We start from the raw sequence: 15,233 nt of genomic DNA on the forward strand, positions 1-15,233 counted from the left end.
ACATTTCCAAGGCCCCCGACCAAAGTGCTATACAGTAAAAAAATATAATATTACACACACACCAATACAGTAATTAACAATCCTCATTTTTCTGCATCCCATCCTCACAGCGACGAGAAAAGAGGAGAACAAGAATAAGAAAATAGGCTACAAGTATTTAGAAGCCGCGATTGCCATTAATAAAAAACGTTTATATTTATATATTTTCACACAGGTTAAAGCGCTTGTGAGCAAATTATTTAATTATTGTCTTGCCCAGGGACACATCAGCATGGAACCATGTATGATAAATGCTGTCCGGGCAGTGCTACTGTACTGTCACGGTGGGTTGTGAACATTAATGCAGTTTAAATTCTCATTAATTTAGTCACTGGTCCTACAAAACGTCGCTAATTTCACTTAATGTATGTTAATTAAACGCGGGAGTCACGTTAGCCAGCGCATTGGCCTCCACTGCAACCACTGCAACATGCTGTGACGTCACTCCCCGGATGCGCCCGCAGCTGCAGTTGTTTCACGTGAAAACAATCCGGAAGAAGATACAGCATGACGGAACTGTTGTTGTAGCAGAGAGGAGGTCAAGGCTGGAATATAAACATACATGTTTTAGATGTTGAATCTAATAATGTTGCAAACGTAGCAGCTGAATCGGGGTTATTCACATTTGTGTGAGTCGCAGTCATTCAGTCCAGCAGCCTCGCGTTTTGGATACAAAGTCCATGTTAACATAGATTCGCTGTTCAACAAGGTGCTGCCGCTCGTCGTAGACTGCTCAGGGGTTACCATGGGAAATGGAATGAATAAGGTAGGCCTCGTTCTCGATGTGTGATGGTGTTTGTGGCTTTTTGTGGTAAAACTATACACAGTCATAGCAGAACGACACCTGCGCAGCTACTCAGCGTTAATGAATCACGTCACGTTTTGCTAGTGGGCTGAGGAAATAAACAAGGGAAATGCACGCTGGACTTATTAGTTGAACCAACATTGGTTGAAGGAGTCTGGTGTGAACTCTTGTTTTGCCACAGCTGAACAGATTGTGATCAGTTCTGTGCTCTAGTAAATCCAGATCATTGTGCTCCACACAGCAGTTAGGTATACAGTGTCCCAGGGCTGCTGTGACCTCACCTGATCCCTAACCTTCTGAAGGAGTCTGGCTGATTTTAACAACACCCTTTGCCAGGTGATGGCTCACTGCCAACATGCTTAATTTCCCCAGCTATGTTCAGGTATTATTCGTGTCAATCCAACTCCTGGCTACCTTGAGACACCTATTGATTTCTAGTTCCTATTCCTGAACATCCTTGCTTCTCATCACTTCATTCTGATCGTCATGCATCAGTGCCTCCGGCCTTGTATGGCTGTTGGAGATGTTTCCTTTGCTGCTACTTGGTTCTTAAGCCTTAAGCCTTAAATCTAATCTGTCTGCTCCCAGAACATTTGCTCTTCTTTAGTCAAGTTGTTGAAGCTGAAGTGTAATGACTGTCTAAATGCAACATGTCTGTTACTGCTGCTTCACAGGTTGTTGATGGGCTCTACCTTGGGAATATAAGAGGTAAGACAACTTGATTTATAAACATATGTAGAGTAGAGGGGTTTAGGCTATGTTATATCTAGAACTGATGAAGCTGCTTGGATGAGCAGCAAAATGTCTTCAAGAAAACTCTACAAGTCCAGACGCCTTGCTTCAATCTTCTCTACTTATATCAATGTTATATCTATAAATGAATGAATGAACAATTAGGAGAATTAATACAGTTGAATATTATATACTACATTTTGCCGTTGTTTATCTTGGTTTAATTGTATTGGATGTTTAATTAATTAATATAATTTTCCAAATAAGGACAAAAATCCTGCCTCTGTTTTTAGTGCCAAAATAAATGAAAGCTTAAAGGTGTTTCCTTTGCTTACCGAGTCTTAAGTTTGTCACTGTGTGGCCTGGCACAACCTCCTTCCAGTTAATATGGCATTTGCAGTATTCCAAATTTAGCAGCCTCGATCATGGCTTCAGATGAAGTAGCACATTAGCTAAAATTAGTTCAAGTGACGGGAACAAGAGACCACAGGCCTAATAACCGCACTAAATGATGATACAAGAGAGTAAACAGCTGACAAACCTGTGTCAGCAGCAGCTTAAAATAACTGGTCAAAGTTGGTTTTTATTTTGTATAACATTCTTCTCCTTGTTTCTCCCTTCTTGCACAGATGCAGAAAACAGAGAAAGTCTAACTAAGAATGGCATCACTCATATCCTGTCCGTGTACAATAATGCTAAGCCCGTGTTTGAGGTTAGTGGACACTACATGTTCAAGACAAGTTTCTTCTTTTTTTATGAATTAAATCCACCCTTCCATTCTTCTAACCTACTTCATCCTACACAGGGTCACAGAGGGCAGTTGTCAATGGACTTTTGTCTTGTACAAGTTGAATTTACATATTTATATGTGATTTGCCATCTCAGCCAGCAGGGGGTGGTGATAAGTTGTGGTTGGTGCAATAGCTTTCCAGTTTAGTGGGAATGTGTGTCTACGAATAGGAGATAATGATTTTGGAGACCATGAGAGTAAATTATTTAAGTGTTAGATAATTAATGTCTAAACAGTAACATTTGCTACCATTTTTGTGTCTTTCACATGTATAGTAACATTTAGACAAGAAATTGGTGTGGGTGCTGGACTTGTGAGACCAAGGCCTCACATTAGATAATAGACCTGAGGCACAATTTGCACCAATAGTATCAATATACCACAGATGATACTCGGGTATAATATGTATATGTTCAAATTAATTACGTTTTCTTTCACCTGTCTGTTTTTACATACATTTTTACAGGACATGACATACCTATGTATTCATGCAGCTGATGCCTCCAGCCAGAACTTGTAAGTAACCACACAGCATTACCTGTGGTAATTTTGACTGTGTCTGTAATGTTTGGGTGCATTTGTACCGTGTACGTCAAGCAGAAATACAAGAGGTCAAAGTGAGAGTAGCTTTTAGTTTATCACTTACAATCATTTTGTGACATATATATGTTGCTTGTGAAGCCTTTGAGATTTTTAATATTTTTGCATAAATAAAACCCCCAAACTTTAGCAGATTTTCACACATGTTCCTGTGAGTGGCAACAGCTTGTGAACCTTTAGGATTAGCAGCAAATTTGTCCAAATTATAATCAACCATCAGAGCACACTGCAGAATTACACAAGAAAATTTTTTTTTCTGAAGCAGCAGTTTAATGGAGGATGTGTGTGTTTGTGTGAGAGGTAGAGAAATGGCGTGTGTCTTGATGTGTCACGGTTGATGAAGAGACAGACGTAGTGTTGAAATAGGCATGAGCTATCTCTCCACCCTTGCAGCAGCCACTAACACAACACATTAGTCATAGCAGTAATGCCTCTTTCTTTGTAGGGTCTTTGACCTTCTACACCAGTCGCTGTAAGTATGGATTGGCAGGGAGTAAGGGCACAACACAAGGCAGCAGTCTCATTGCAATGCCTGATGATGACAGACTGTGACATCAGTTGTGGAGCTGCACAGGAAATATGTAGTTATAGCAGCACTGGTAGAGGTAGAGATCATAAAAGTGGTTGTCTAAATATCCAGGAATTATGCCATTCCTGTGAATGTCCTTGCTATTAGCTGATAAAAAGTTTTACATATCTGTGCTTTGAAAGGACCAGTTTTCACTAAAAAATAAAAAAGATCTGTGTGAAATGTAGCAAAATGAGAATGGAAGTTGGTTAATGGTTGGTTGGATGTTGCTGATTAGGCTGGGTTGGAGATGTCTGACCTCCACTGTCGCAATCAAGCGTCCTTCCCTCAGGCAGCAGAGGAAGGAAACCTAAGTGTGACATCTGCCTGTTAGCTTCGACCACCCAGGGCTTTAATAAAACCCCTCTGTCACAATCGCTGGTCTGACTGACTGTATGGCGAGGCCACTGTCACCCACTATGCTTGCCATTATCTAGGGGCCCCTACTATCACGGTAGTATCATCTCTCTCACACAGTTTCTCTATTTTTGGTAGACACTACAGTGGTTTAAACTTCCATAAAACTCCTGTTGGATGTGAGGTTATGGCTAAAGTGACAGCAAACTTTAAACTGAATGAACAGGTCTCAACTAGGTGCAACATTGAGGCCATCTGGATCACTACTGTGTTTGATGTTGTCCAGGTTTGTGTGGAATTTGCAATTGATCTATCTTATTAAATCAAATTTATATAGATGTCAACACCAGATAAGTTTGTGGAGAGCCAGGGCTTCCTCTTTTCTGTGAACCTACTGAGGAAAGAGCCTGCTTCGGTAAATCGGCATTTGACCATGAAGGTGTAAACTTATTTGCATCAACATTTCCAAAATGAGATGTGCATTTCTGCCTCGTGGTGTTTAGACATAACAGTGTGGTGGTATGTTTTATTGTTATAAAAAATAGTTTTTTTGGCATTTAAATGTACAGTATGCCATTTGACAGCGTATTTGTTTCAGTTTTATTCTACATATTCAGCAGGTTTAAAACCTCAAATCCTTGTCACAAGTAATTTTCTGCATATTAAACAAGATTGCCGGAAATCACTGTGCTAGGGAGACAGAACAAAGTGCTGAGGAGACATCTTTTAAAGAAGAGTTTGGACCTCAGGAAGGAGGAAAAAAGAAAAGTGACAGTCAATCTATTTAGCCCCAGTCTGTTATTCTGTCTGCTGTTGAGTAACCAGCATCTGCTCCTCAGGAGACAGAGCTGTCAGCCATGCACTTCTTGATTATGCAAAGCACCATCAGTGTTTCCTGACAGTGAATAAGAAGGATATTTGGGGAGCAGTTGTGCTTCATTATCCTACATGTATTGTTCTCATTTGTCATTTTATTTCACATCCTGTACACTAAGAAACTGTTGTCTGTTTTTTGTATGTAACATCTTACCACAAGCTTATTGATCATTTTTAGACACAGAATAAATCAAGCTGGAATTGATGTCATTTTGCAGATAGACAAAAATGAAGACAGTACTTCCCTTGTCTGTCCTGGCTGTCTGTGTTCTGGTCTACCACAGACTCTCAGTTTGAGCAGACCCAACCTTTTTTTTCTCACATGACAACTAGATTAAAAAGGAAAATCCGGATTATCATCTTAGAAATGACAACAATCTACTAAAACTACCTTACTCATTCTGGAACCATATTTGAGAGTAACCTGCAGTGTGTGCAGTCAGAATCAGTTTGTATTCGCAGTGTTAGAAATGTATTGAAAACATAAGGTGAGGGTCTCAATGCAGGAGTTTCAGTTCAAGGTGTTCATTTTCATATCCTGTTATAGTATTCATTTTTAGTTTTGAACACTCTACCTTAGTAAAAGTAAGCTTAAGTTGTTCTTGAGGAGTGTTATTATTGTTATTGTTGGTTGCATACAACAGGAAATAGAAATACTTTATTCATCCCATACTGGGAAGTTTCCCAGAAGTGTGTGATGTAATATAATAGTCATCTGCATTGTGTTTGTTGCTTTCTCTCCAGATTACAGCATTTCAAAGAGTTATTGGCTTCATCCACGACTGTCGCCTGAATGGTGGAGCTTGTCTAGTTCATTGGTAAGTTTTTGTGTCTCCCTTGTGAAAGCAGAGGGACTCGTGTTTACTGTCTAGTCATGTAGTAGTAGGCATAATTATACCTGAAGAGGCACACTCAGGTGCACAGATTATGTAGCTGCTCCATGCTTCTAGTGTATAAAGCACCATTCATATACTATATGCTCTCTGCTGCATGATGACTTCCTGTGCTTTGTGTTACTGTAGCCTTGCAGGTGTGTCCCGTAGCACTACCATGGTAGTGGCCTACCTGATGACTGGACCCACTACAGCTGGGAGGAGTGTCTGTCTGCAGTCAAGGCTGTCGCTCCTTTGTGGGCCCAAACTATGGGTTCCAACAGCAGCTGCAGGAGTACCAGACTACTCAAGTGTCAGAGGTAAATGATAAACACTCAGAAACCAACCAGGCCTATTGTTTGTATCCTGATGTTTTTAAGTTTAAAATTGCATTTTCATACTAGTGAGTGTTACACGCTTTTGTTTGTGATTGAAAGCCCTATGTACAGGCACTCACAGGATATGACACACAGAACCGTCGCACTACACATGCAGTCTGTGGTTAACTTGTCAACTGTCTCTTGCCATTTCATAATGTTATGTGTTTATGTCTTTATTATATATTTGATAATGGCCAGATGATGTATTTTATAATTTAAGGTTCCTAACTGACATAGATTCTCAGCTAGAGCAGGAAACGAAACTACATAACAGTTAATTAGTTAAGCATACACCGAATTTAGAGAAAGCAATTCTAATCCTGAAATGTGTGACAGATAAAAAAGACTTAAATATCTTCTCTGCAGCCTTTTTAATATTGGCAGAATGTAAACACACAAATGACTGGTCCAAGCCTTGAACACATTGCTTCATACAGTTTATTCAGTGAATTCATTTACGGTGCGATTCCATTCCATCAGCACTGACCAGTGGAACAGTAGCTCCACAGAGAAGGGGAACTGCAGGGGGTTTGCTGGGATTGCATTAGTTTGGTACTGCTCATCACGTGTCTAGCATTACTGTCAGCATCTTGCAACATAACATGACTGAAAAAGTGGCTCATTGTTTGTAGACACCGGCACTGATTTCGAGGATTTAAGGGGAAATGGGTTTTCTGTAAGACTATTTTCCCACATCTTTCTCAGATAGAAAGTGAAGAATGTAAGACAGCTGTGTTGCTTATTGTATAATGTCACAGTACCATAGTAACAAGGCATGTAAGTTACACTGAAATGTATATATGATAGCAGGCAGGTGCAAAGCGAATAAAATAGGAGATTTCCTCATTCTCTGTAGACACTCTGCATAAGACAACAGGTACCAAAGCATGCTCCTGGGAAGAAGGCCTGAAAGAGAGACCAGCCCACCGATACATACGAGTAGTAAAAGTCAAAGTGTCAAAGGGCAATCTATAAGTTATGATGCTGCTTGACTCACCAGTACTAAAGTCCCCTGCTACAGAGAGCAGTAGATTACTGGATTGTTATTAGCGATAACATTGGATCCATGTTTAAGACAGTGGTTGATGATGCAGTAACATTATAGGCTACATCATATATACCTGTACAGCAGAGATTTGGTTATGTTTAATCATTCTTTCTTCCTGCCAAGATTGGACTGGTGATAATTTACTATGTACCTAAAATGAAGCTTGTATCTCAGCTGTGATGTGAGCACCTTGAACAGATTTGGAGGAGGTTTTTCTGATTGTATTGGCAATATGCTTTCATTTTTGTCTGGCATGTGCAACACTTGAAAGCACTTTGTGGCTTGTGATGATATTCATATTCTTTTCAAGATGACACAATGACAGTTGACAGCAGGGCTTGTGCAACATTTGGCAATAAGTCCACTTACTGATCTTTTATCCTTATTCTGTGCTTTTTATTTATTTATTTATTTATTTATTTATTTATTTATTTTACAGCTGTGTTGATGTTGTGAGTCAGTCCTGTGCTGTTTCTTTTTTTCTTGTGTATGAATATGAGAATAGTAATTTTAGGAAGATGAATGTATTACTTTCAAATGCACTTTCACTTCATTATATTTCACAGAAGAAATGGTATTGCACAGAATAACTGAATAATTCCTGGACATCATTTTGGATATTGCAACTCCTTCTGCAGGTTTTAAACCAATGGTAGAATTAGTTTTAACTTTATACTACTACTACTACTACTACTTATACATAATACAGAGGCCTGCACAACTGTTGATTCCAGGGGCAAAATATATTATATTAATGTTTTTTTTAATAACTACTATTAAACACAAATTTTTTGCAATTATTTGCAAAAAAAAAAATCCTTAGCCCGCTGCTAAATGACACTTTCGTTATTCCTCCTGTAACAACAGATGAGCTTTATGGGGAAAAATGAGACTGCACATGAAACAGCTGTACTGAGGTATTAGACTATAAGTGTGAATGTGTATAATTAAAATTAGCTGGATTTCTCTTTTTCACTGTCTGGCACCTGGTTGCAAACAACACAAATCATCAAGTACAGATGACATCATCTAACAGTTTGCCTGCCAGTTTAGCAGGTTGTATGGTATTTAGCGTTGGACTTGATATGAACCTAACCCTATTAATTTCCCACACAATGTGGTCAGTGAGGATTTTTGTTTCATCTCCTGTTCTCAGTATCGAGCGTGGTTACGATCCAGTTTCCGTCCCAGTCCATTCAATGACCAGGAGCAGGTGGGAGCCCTGCTGAGCCAGTATACAGAGCAACAGGAGAGCCAGAGGCAGGAGCAGATCAGCGCTGGATCAGTCGGGGAATAGGCATCAGTGGTCTTCCATCCAATGCTGATAATCCTGAAAGCAGCACCTGAAACACAGTTCTCTGGTCATGCCAAAGTAGTGCCCAGTACTGTCTGCAAATGGCAGCACCTGTATTCTGTACTCATTTCCAAATCAACCCCAAGCTGTGTTCAACTTTAAGGCCAACTATAAAAGCATAGGGTGAGAATAGCATAGGATAAATGGGCACTTGTACTTTTATAACTTTATTGCATCTGTCTCACCATCTTTAGGCAGTGGAGGTTGATTTAGAATTGTGTTACAGACTCGTATCCACTACCAGTACCTGCCATGCTGTCTACAGCCACAACAGGTGCTCACAGACGCCTTACTCTAAACACCTCCGCACCTTAGCCATGATGCGTACACTTTTTCCCACATGGATTCCTTGCACCTGCAAAGTTCAGTTCAGTAGCCTTAAAGACATGTCTGATTAATACTTAAGTGAACATTTTGCCTTTAAATATTGTAATATGGCACAGACAAGACTTGACATGACATCATTGAGTGATATACTATAGCCACTTTGAATACCTTACTGTTGCACATCACTGCTATGGAGTAAACAGCATGAATATATACCTTCTTGCCGTTTGTTCATTTTAATTAGAATTGCAAAAACAGTCTGCTACAAACGTATCCGACTTGTGAAATGGCAAAATGTTCCTTCAAGTAATACCAAGCAGGATACAATGGGAAGCTACACAAACTAAACATCAAGTCCAAACGCTGAAGTCTTCCTGATTCTATTGAAGTCTTATTTACCTTTTTTATCATAACAATGCAGATTTTTAGGGATTTTTTTCTGTTATATATTCATGGATGCAGTTAATTGTCTCAGTTGTGTATTTATGATGTATTTTGTTGTGTTTTATAATAAAATGCAATGGTTGACAAAAAAGATGAATTGCTAATAAATCTGTACTATCAACACCATTGTATGTGTTCATGTGTGGACGATAAGCATTAATACACACTTAGCTGTTTAAGTGAATTAAAAAAAGGGGATTATATAAGTTACAGCATAGAGTAGCTCAGTAGCTTTTAATTAGAGGCTCAGGTAACATCCATATGAAGCATATTAATCTTTCCCTTTATAATAACGACAGCAGGAGACTGTTGTTACTGTTTTTACATTAAAAAATGACAACAAATGAAACAGACAAAAGTCTACATACATGTCAATGTACCATATACTAAAATCTTCACTTTATTATGCACACACACCAACTTGTGTGTGTGTGTGTGTGTTCCCACATTGCCTTCCTTGGAAGCTCAGCTTGTTTCCTGGGAATTCATTCATGAATCCTGTAAGGGGGCCAAGTCAGCGGGGGCTGATACCTGAAGCTGAATTTTAATGAATAGTGGGGCTAATATCTCTAGCATCTTTATGTGGTTATTTGAAAAAATAAGAGAGAATCAGAGCGAGAGAGAGAACCGGTATGTTTACTTTCTTAGATCAGTGTATCGGTATGTTTTGTTATATTAGTTCCTGGTAGGACGTTCAGAGAAGCGAAGGTATGCTGGAATACTGCAGTTACCATAAAGTTAGTATACTCTTATTTTTAATGGAGTGAAGATTGTTTGCCAGCCTGAATGAATTATGGGAACTCTCTTAATAAAGCCAATGTGACAATGTACTGTTTCACAAACTCCAGTTAATATTTCAGTATGTTTTATTGCATGATGCTGGTATCAGACCCGGCTGGTTTCTCCCAGGAGACGGGACCGTGTGAGAATGGATCACTGTTTCCTCACGGGCAGCGCTACCTGCAGCTTTCTGTGGCTTCTCGTGTGGGATGATGAGTGGGTGTGGAAGGGTCTGGAGCTCAAAAATCCCCCACAGCACAAGGTAGGCTTGTGACTCGAAGGTTTTCAGTATTCCACGTCCGCAAAGCTTTTAGCGTGGGCCGCCGCTTTACAACCATAGCCTGTGTCAGGCCATTTCTTGTAAATGCCCACAGTTAAGAGAACAGCTCTTCCGGAATGGGCGGTCCTACTGAAGCTTCAACCCTCTCATTGGTCGGAGCGGGGCCAACGTTTTTAAAACCTGCCTCAGCTATTTCATTCATGACAGGGAGCATAATAAACTTTAGGCGAGAGTTAGGCAGAACTCAGCTGATCAAATCTGACAGGGAGCGTTCGATCAACACCACACACACGGCCCGGAGCTCAGCTGCTTTCCAAGCTGTAAGTTTCCTTTTTCTCCGGGAAAGTTTTAGATTCATGACCTCTGACTTTAATTAGGAGAATTTATTTAAATAATATAGACATCAAAATTAATATTTGTGATGGTATTCCCCTACTATAGGTATAAGACGACAATCAAAGAAAGTTTTTGTCCATCAAGATGTCAAACTCGGGTGGTCGGAGGCTGAAGCAGTGGCTGATGGAGCAGATCCAAAGTGCGCAGTACTCTGGACTGCAGTGGGAGGATGAAAGCCACACCATGTTTCGAATTCCATGGAAACACGCGGGGAAACAGGATTACAACCAAGAAGTAGACGCATCCATTTTCAAGGTTTGAAAGGACCGTCTGACCATCATTAGAAGGCTGTGCGTAAAAGCACAAAAGTGGGTCTGTGGGGATTTCTAGAGCGCCTTTGACTTTAAAGGGAGTCGAAAAGTCCAAGTTAGCACCGCAACTGTAATTACTTCAGCAAACATAATGTAATATTCCAATTTTCAGTGAAACTGTAACCATCAGTGAAATAAGAATTGCTTTTAAAAGTAGTAAAATATTGTGTCAGCTTTAGAGCTGGAGAGAAACATGCTCCTGTAACCAAGCTGCAGTCTGAATATTCAAATTCAAATAAACTCTTTTAATTTTTAAATTTTCCTTTTAAAGCATTCAGCTGTAATCAAACAATACACCATCTTTTTGGCACTGCAGGCATGGGCTGTATTCAAAGGCAAGTTTAAGGAGGGGGACAAGGCTGAACCTGCCACATGGAAGACCAGACTCCGCTGTGCCCTGAATAAAAGCCCTGATTTCGAGGAGGTGACAGAGAGGTCACAGCTGGACATCTCGAGCCCTATAAAGTGTATCGCATTGTACCCGAGGAAGAACAAAAGCGTGAGTCTGTGTGCAGTTGTTCACTGAAACTGTATATCATGAATACTGAATAAGTTCAGCAGGCAAAACCCCTCAGTTCACATGTTTACTCAGCCATGATCTTCTTTCACTCACAGATGGTAAAGGCTCAGTGCTGCCCATGGCAGCTACCACCAGCTCTGGTGATATCACCGACATGGACTGCAGCCCTGCAGAAATAGAGGAATCATTAAAGAGGTGAGGCTACATTTCAGTTCATTTTTTTCAGTTTTATTCCACCGCCACCCCCACATCTGATTCTACATGCACTTTGTCTTATTAACACTTAGCCTTTGTGTTACTTTCTCTCTCTAACTCACTCTCACTAAACATGTGCACCATTTTCACAGCTGTGTACAAAGGTGCTCAGCTAATGGTTGTCTTTTTTTGCAGGAGGAAGGCTGCAACTTCAGGCCAGTCCAGAGGTACTGGTCCCAGGGGAGCATACTGGTAAGACAACCTTGTCAGTGCAACAGTGTTGCAGCCGTTCCAGTTTAAGGATTTATTATCAGCCTTCTTATTTCAGTGACATGAAACATGAGCTTTAATTCCTTTAAAATTAACCACAGTGGAAAGCTCCATTAGTGAAGCTGTGGGTGCTGTAGAAGCTATTTGCTGGTCTGTTGAATTCTGCAATGGAAGAATTGACTAACATCCTGTTGAATTTTGCTGACTAAAGTGATTATTTCTTTGTCAGATCGTGCTAGAGAAATTGTATTTCTGATGATGCAGCAAAGTACTGACATACTGTGGTTGTGTCCACTGTGTTTAAAAAAAGGACCTTAATCTGACTCTTGTTTATTCACAGCTTTCCCACTGCATCAGGACTCGTTGCCATCAGGCGCTCACACATCAGGTATTTATTTCTTATTCACAAAGGTGTTATAACAGATAATCAACAGATAATTAGTGAAGCTCTGGCAGTAATATTGTCACAAATACTTTTACAACAGGCAGAATGTGTGCATCACATTTTTTGTGTTTCCTTTCTCTAGCTTCAGCCCAAATGATGATCAGCTTCTACTATGGAGGAAAGCTGATGTACACCACCCTGGTAACTCATCCTGAAGGCTGCAGGATTCCCCACAGCATCATGTGGGTCGTGGCGCCCCTCTACAGTTCTGACAGCATGCAGAGCGTTCATTTCCCCCCAGCTGAGCTTATTGACTATGACCGGCAGCGCTATGTCACACGCAAGCTTCTGGGCCACCTGGAGAGAGGGTGGCTGGTCCGTGCAAACCAAGAGGGCATCTTTATTAAAAGGCTGTGCCAGAGCCGCGTCTTCTGGAGTGGGCTGGGCGAAGTGGGGCCCACAATTCAGCCCCATAGCCTGGTAACTCGAGAGGGATCGCTGTGGTCAAGATTTTTGACACAGGAAGGTTTTAATCAGGGTGAGGCTCTTTTATTCTTATTCAGAACACTTTCATATTCATTTTATTATATAATTTAATTTACACTGATTGTCTTCATTTGTGTGTTCCAGCTCTCCAGCTGCACCAGGAGGGCCAGATCCCTGCTCCTGATCCAACAGTTACTCTGTGCTTCGGAGAGGAGCTCAATGATCAAAGCAGTGCCAAGAACAAACTGATCATTGTACAGGTAAGACCTCACAGATCAAAATATGTGTCACACATACTGTAGACAGAAAGTAGACCACTAATGCTTCAATGATTTAGACAATAAAAAAACACATTTCTCTGTCCTCTTTCTGTGAAAGATCACCATGGTGAACTGCCAACACCTGCTGGAGAAAATGAACATGCGTCGCTCCCAGCCTTACTGCAACAACCCCAACCTGGAGATGTTTGATGAAGTGGCCTCTGATCAAATGGCTCGCATCTACCAGGACTTGTGCAGCTACAGTGGTCCTCAAAGGCAGGCCTGCTACAGGGACAACATGCCCATCACTGCCTGAACTATGAGCAGTTACACCTGACAGAGGCTCTTGTATGAACAGTATATTAGGGCCAGCCCATACTTCTGATACACACAGACGAGATGAATCGGCAGACATTAACATACAAAAACTCAAATCATCCATATCTATCACGACTCTTACTGAAAGTCTCATTGCAGCATCTGTTTGATATTAGTTCTCAATACTGCATCTTACTTCAATAACACCTTTCTTTGTTTTTACTTGTGAAAACCATTCGAACAGACAGATGGTCATTTGTTAGATAAAGTTCTATTTTCTTTAGTAAATAATAGATTTTTTTACAAGTTAGTAAAATGTTTATAAGTCCTTGATGCAATGTGGCATTAGATTACAGATAGGTTTTACTATCAGACTGTTTTAACCTTTTTTTGTAAACTGCATTTTTCAATAAAACATTTTTTACTGAGTAACTTGTTAACTTGTCTTAATCAAAATGTTATTATTGATTGTTAAAATATTACAAAAATGTAAATCCAATTGATACAAATGAATACATAAGGATAAGATCCTTAAATGGCTGTATACATTAGGAGAATTTGTTATTTCACCAATCTCACACATTTTCAAATGTTAATGTTTTGATATAATTCTGCTCATTGTATACAGCCTATTTTCTCTTAGCTCCATTAAATGACTAAATTAATTCATCAACTCAAATTTAATCCAGTTGGAACAATGAGAATGTTTCCATAGTCCTGATTGCTGTTTGAAACAGCGACACTTGTGGCTGAACAACGTTCGGTCACACAAAACAGAAAAGCCTTTACAGTTCCAAAGAAATAAACCTGCTCTGAACTTTAAGACATTCTCCTTGGAGAATGGGGAATTACTGAAAAATGGCTCATCACGCTGATCAAGACGAATCCTCACTCAGACACCTAGGATTTTGTCACTTCAGTCACAACAACAAAAGTACATTTAACGGAACTCTCAAACAGAGAGCCATCATTTACTATGTACACATGCTGTTGTTTTTTTTTACTCTAACTTCTGAATGACGAAACTAAAACACCATTTGAAACTAAAAGAAGGATCTAGACAACAGCAGGGAAACACACACATCTCCCTGATGACTAATAGAGAAAGGGCAGGGAAAAGAGGCAACCAACTCATGCCAAGGGATTCAATGATTCACAGTGAGGCACTGACATCCCTTCATCCTCCATCAGTTGGTCATTGGAGGCGCAGATGATCACATCATCGATAGGTCAAGAAGGTGAAAAATGGAAACGTTGTTTGGTTGGTTCCTAAAACAGATTTTAGCATCACACACACACAGACACACACATGGCTCCCCAACTCGAAAGCAGTGAGTTGCTAATGGTCAGTATAAAATGAAATCTAAAGTAAAAGAAAACTTGATACACAGGGAAATATGTTTCAATACTGAAAGTCTTAAAATAAATATAATACAAATAGAAATCACATCAAACATATTTTAATTTTTTATTTTAAAGCATAAAATCAAAAAAATAAATAATATAAATATAATATAAAAAAGCAATAACAACAATAGAAAAAAAAATAATTTGAGTAGCTAGTGTCTACATTAAATGTGGGAAAAATGTTTGAGTCAAAAAAATCACCTGAGGTCATTTGCTCTTCATATGACATCTGTGGATAAAACCTGTCTTAAATTAGAACGTCAATCTAATGGTTCATTGATTCAATATTTACAGACTGAATCTTGTGTTGCAGTGTGTGTGTGTGTTATTTACACGGGGGAGTACTGTCTCGCTTCCACAGAACAGGAACTTACTTCAAAAAACTGTCACAGGAAACTGCCTCCCCCTCCTCCTGATTACAAGGTGAACACCA

General features: G+C 39.8%; 2 pseudogenes; both read left to right on the plus strand.

Annotated features, from left to right (window-relative positions):
- The first annotated feature begins 521 nt into the window (after positions 1-521).
- LOC114433572 (dual specificity protein phosphatase 22-A-like) lies at positions 522-8,464 on the plus strand (annotated as a pseudogene).
- Positions 8,465-10,391: 1,927 nt separating this feature from the next.
- Positions 10,392-13,821, plus strand: LOC114433573 (interferon regulatory factor 8-like; annotated as a pseudogene).
- The last annotated feature ends 1,412 nt before the right edge of the window (positions 13,822-15,233 follow it).

This window comes from Parambassis ranga, chromosome 3 (assembly GCF_900634625.1).
Source record: "Parambassis ranga chromosome 3, fParRan2.1, whole genome shotgun sequence".
Lineage (NCBI taxonomy): Eukaryota > Metazoa > Chordata > Actinopteri > Ambassidae > Parambassis > Parambassis ranga.